General features: G+C 34.7%; 1 non-coding gene across 1 annotated transcript; it reads right to left on the bottom strand.

Annotated features, from left to right (window-relative positions):
• Positions 1-3,279: 3,279 nt before the first annotated feature.
• Positions 3,280-3,407, bottom strand: LOC117803216. Its single transcript, XR_004626909.1, has one exon. It is a non-coding gene; the product is annotated as a U6atac minor spliceosomal RNA (small nuclear RNA).
• Positions 3,408-5,645: the final 2,238 nt, after the last annotated feature.

Raw genomic sequence — 5,645 nt, 5'->3', positions numbered from 1 at the left:
TTGTTTTTTATATTCTATACACAACCGGCTACTGATACTATTATTTATGTTGCATAACATGTTTTTCATCAGACCAGACTGATACAATTATTTAATCTGTTCATTGCAGTAACAGAAATAGAACAGATTTTTGTACACAGTGAGGGGAACCATATCCATTATATCCACCTCTAGAACCCTATACTTACCATAGTACTTAGATAAAGTCAGTGATGAGGAGATACTTTCTGAATGGATAAAAGAAGGAATGAATTGAAACTATCAAAATAGTAACATCACCCCAAAATCTCACCCTCCTTGGAAAGAGCTTAGATAATGAAATACTCTTAATATGTAGAGTTTCCTCTTATTTCTTTCAATTGTTAAAAAAAAGACCAAATCTTTAATACTGATATGGATAGAATTATCATATTAATATATACAAAACTCAAATGATAATAGAGAAAATCACTAAGCATATATAAGCGTAGTAAGTGACAAATGATTGGAAGCATTCAAATTCTACAGAACTACTAAAGATTTTACTTGCATGATATGCTAAAAATACTCTAAATATCTCAGAGAGCTGAAAACAAAACAAAACAAAACAACAGTGCACTCTACACATTTGAGCAAATACCCAGAGCCAAAGATATAATTTAAAAAGGGCATGAGTCATTCCTGGGGGTAGAATAAAATGAAGAACCCAAATTTTCTCCCCTGTTTTATTCTTAACATTTCAACCAGTAGAATATTACAGATCATTGGTAGTGGCTTAAAGTTGAATTATAAGACTCATTTTGCTCCAGGCACACTGTCTTTTGTTTTATTCCTGACGTGTCTTGCTTTGCCTTACTTCTAAACCCTTGTATGTGGTTCTATGAGAAAACTCTCCCTTGATTCCTTCAGTAATTGAACTACACTTTTCCCTAAATGTCAAGACAAACATAACTAACTAAGGAAAAATTCCCTGATCTAGATCGGCTCTCCATGATTTAAACACTCATAAAACCACAAAACATTCATAGCACGTATCACAGTTTCTGAAATACATATTTATTTGCTTACTCAGGTAATCAGAATCTCTCTTCTACAAGCTTTAAGTAATGTGTGAAAGAGATGATGCAGCAGGTAAAGTAATGGTCCACAAAGATGTCTGCGAGAACCTACAATCCCTGGAACCTGCAAGTATGTTACATGGCAAAGGAGAATTAAAATTGCAAATAGAATTATGCTTGTAATCAGTGGACCTTAAAAGAGGGAAATTGTTCTGGATTATAAAGGGGTGGAAGTCATGTAATCACAAATGTCCTGATAAGTGAAAGAAGGAGGTGGAAGAATCAGTGTCAAAATGATTCAATGGGAGAAAGACTAAACCGAACATTGCTGGTTTGAAGATGCAAGGTGCCCATGAGACAAGGAATATGGAAAGCTTTTAGAAGGTGGAAAACATAAGAAAATGGGTTTACCTACAGTGCCTCAGAAAGACATGCAGCTCAGCCAACAACTTGGCTTTAAACCAGTGATAACATGTTAGACTTCTAAACTACAAAAGCGTAAGATAATACATTTTGCTGTTTTTAGCCGCTAAGTGTGTTACAATTTGTTACAGCAGTCATAGAAAGCAAATAGATATTCCCAGAACCTAGTACATGCCTGGCACAAAGTGTTCAATACTATTTGCTTAATAAATAAATCGATAATGAGCTTGAGGGATGTGCTATATCTCTTGCATGGTATTAAGGTCCCAATATTTTCTTTTGATTCTATTTATAAATTAATTAATTTGAGTCATGAAACATTAAAAAAAGCTCACAAAATTCTTCAATCAGTATTTTGGGGTTTGAAATTTATAGGTCACATTCTAAAGCCTACATGTATGGCAGATATGGAATGAGAGCCTGCACTACCCACCTTCACCAGACTTTCTATGAACTTTGGTTTAGCTCCCTGAGTGTGGGCAGTGAGTTAATGTGAAGGAGATATAGCTGGCCAAGTACCGGAACCTTTTTCAGAAGCCAAGATACACTTTTTTGCCTCAAATTAAGTGACTCTTATTATTTTGGAGTGAGTATATTACAAATCTTTATTTCACTTGTGTTTTCTCATTTACTACAATCCTGTGGGCCACCTATTTCTAACCCTATTTTCATGTTATTAATTCAGGCTCAAAATATAAGGATTGGTCCTGGTAAGTGTATGAAAGAAATGTAGAGGTGGTGGGAGCATCTCACCTCAGTAGGGAGGAGTATTTTATCCCTAACATTTAAAAAAAAAGCCTGTGCATGATGATAATAAAAAGCAGACCAACTTTTTATTGGCTTGACTCTTTTTAGCTTATCTACAGACGGTGCTCTCCCTCCCTCTCTCTCTCAATGGCACTATGATGTGGGATTTAAATCCCAGCTCAGTGAATTCAACATCCAGTTTTCTTCAATCACAATCATGTCTTCTTTCTGGAATTAGGCTGCTTGTGCTTTAATTCTTTTCACAGTTGAACTTGCCCTTTCTCTGCCTCAGTTTCATCACCTATAAAAGAAGGACAGCAACTGTATCTATCTCGAAGGTTGTTGTTGGGTTTAATATATGAAAAAAATGCTTAAAATAGCATCTGTCTTAGAAAAGCATTCTGTATATGTTAGCTCTTTTAAGAGCTCTGAAACTGTCACTGGAAAATCTTCTCAGTGAGATTATAGTGTGAGGTTGGAAGAAATATTTTGCTATATGAGGTGATTGATGAAATAATCCTGTGAAGTATGAGTAATGGTAGTTTATCTAACATGACTTCTAAAAAATGGGTTGGATTAGCTAGGAGGTTTTAATTTGCTGACTTGTGTGTTCATATTTTAGGACAAAGCTAACTCATTTGAGCTAAATAACCACAGTGAGCTCCATTTGTTGAGCTATGCAGCCTGTGTTCAAATCCCAACTCTACCAATACTATGTGTGTAACTTAGGCAAGCTAATTCACCTTCTGATGCCTCTATTATGTCACCTATAAGATAGGGATAATGATAATACTGACCTCACAGGATTATTTAGTGTTAATAAGTTCATACTTGAAATGTGCTTAAAATAGTGACTGTCATATAAGCGCCCAACAGTTACTACATATTTTTTTAATAATATCCCAAGGTGATCTTTCAAGAAATCTTAATTATTTCTTTTTTTTTAAGTTTTTTAATTAAATTCGTTAGTATACAGTGTAATATTAGTTTCAGGTGTACAATATAGTGATTCGGCACTTCCATTCATCACTCTGTGCTCATCACAAGTGCACTCCTTAATCCCCATCACCTATAAAAATGATAGTTAGATACCACGAAGTAGGTGCCAGTGCCTTAACCCTATGCATGTTGTGTCAGGCCCAAGGGTCTCTTCCATCCTTATAAAGGGGATCGTTAACCTTCTCTCCTTTCATGCAACATGAAATCTTACTTGGACACTAGAGGCATCATTTTCTTTCACAGTAGATTTCTAACGGTTCAAATACAACAAAGTAAAGAGCATATGCACTTCAGAGTCAAGGTCATCTACCATAAAGCAGACTCAAGATATACTTACTTTACATATTCACTAGCTAGCTAAGTTACAAAAGAGAATTTTAAAGGTTTTGTTGTTGAAATTATAAAATTAAAACTATGGCAGCGGAATGTTTGTGAAGCCTTTTGTTTCACTTTCTGCTAAATGAAAATAACTTTCAAAAGTTAAGTGGAATGCTTTTATTTGTTTCCTGTCACACATTCTAAATGGCCTTTAAAAGTCAGTAGCTGTTATTCAAGAATAATGAGGTATATTATTCTCTCAATGCACATGTAAATCTCCAATTAACACTAATGGAATTTATGGCAATGAAACCAAAGGGAAACCTACTTCAGTGTCTCAAAATAATCTTTATTTTTGATACCTACCTTTTTACCATCTAAGTGCAGTCAAGCATAAATAAATTAGTATTAAGCATCAATTTGACACTTACATTCATGTTGACATTCTGAAATACTGTCTGTAAACAGTAATGTGTTTTAAAGCAGAGATGAGGCTTTAGATTTCATTTAAGGATTTATAATATCCCTCCCTCCTCTGCCATTAACATTAAAATTATNGTATTAAGGTCCCAATATTTTCTTTTGATTCTATTTATAAATTAATTAATTTGAGTCATGAAACATTAAAAAAAGCTCACAAAATTCTTCAATCAGTATTTTGGGGTTTGAAATTTATAGGTCACATTCTAAAGCCTACATGTATGGCAGATATGGAATGAGAGCCTGCACTACCCACCTTCACCAGACTTTCTATGAACTTTGGTTTAGCTCCCTGAGTGTGGGCAGTGAGTTAATGTGAAGGAGATATAGCTGGCCAAGTACCGGAACCTTTTTCAGAAGCCAAGATACACTTTTTTGCCTCAAATTAAGTGACTCTTATTATTTTGGAGTGAGTATATTACAAATCTTTATTTCACTTGTGTTTTCTCATTTACTACAATCCTGTGGGCCACCTATTTCTAACCCTATTTTCATGTTATTAATTCAGGCTCAAAATATAAGGATTGGTCCTGGTAAGTGTATGAAAGAAATGTAGAGGTGGTGGGAGCATCTCACCTCAGTAGGGAGGAGTATTTTATCCCTAACATTTAAAAAAAAAGCCTGTGCATGATGATAATAAAAAGCAGACCAACTTTTTATTGGCTTGACTCTTTTTAGCTTATCTACAGACGGTGCTCTCCCTCCCTCTCTCTCTCAATGGCACTATGATGTGGGATTTAAATCCCAGCTCAGTGAATTCAACATCCAGTTTTCTTCAATCACAATCATGTCTTCTTTCTGGAATTAGGCTGCTTGTGCTTTAATTCTTTTCACAGTTGAACTTGCCCTTTCTCTGCCTCAGTTTCATCACCTATAAAAGAAGGACAGCAACTGTATCTATCTCGAAGGTTGTTGTTGGGTTTAATATATGAAAAAAATGCTTAAAATAGCATCTGTCTTAGAAAAGCATTCTGTATATGTAAGCTCTTTTAAGAGCTCTGAAACTGTCACTGGAAAATCTTCTCAGTGAGATTATAGTGTGAGGTTGGAAGAAATATTTTGCTATATGAGGTGATTGATGAAATAATCCTGTGAAGTATGAGTAATGGTAGTTTATCTAACATGACTTCTAAAAAATGGGTTGGATTAGCTAGGAGGTTTTAATTTGCTGACTTGTGTGTTCATATTTTAGGACAAAGCTAACTCATTTGAGCTAAATAACCACAGTGAGCTCCATTTGTTGAGCTATGCAGCCTGTGTTCAAATCCCAACTCTACCAATACTATGTGTGTAACTTAGGCAAGCTAATTCACCTTCTGATGCCTCTATTATGTCACCTATAAGATAGGGATAATGATAATACTGACCTCACAGGATTATTTAGTGTTAATAAGTTCATACTTGAAATGTGCTTAAAATAGTGACTGTCATATAAGTGCCCAACAGTTACTACATATTTTTTAAATAATATCCCAAGGTGATCTTTCAAGAAATCTTAATTATTTCTTTTTTTTAAGTTTTTTAATTAAATTCGTTAGTATACAGTGTAATATTAGTTTCAGGTGTACAATATAGTGATTCGGCACTTCCATTCATCACTCTGTGCTCATCACAAGTGCACTCCTTAATCCCCATCACCTA

The sequence above is a fragment of the Ailuropoda melanoleuca genome, chromosome 7 (genome assembly GCF_002007445.2).
Source record: "Ailuropoda melanoleuca isolate Jingjing chromosome 7, ASM200744v2, whole genome shotgun sequence".
In the NCBI taxonomy this organism is placed as follows: Eukaryota; Metazoa; Chordata; class Mammalia; order Carnivora; family Ursidae; genus Ailuropoda; species Ailuropoda melanoleuca.
This window is presented reverse-complemented; position numbering and strand designations above follow the sequence as displayed.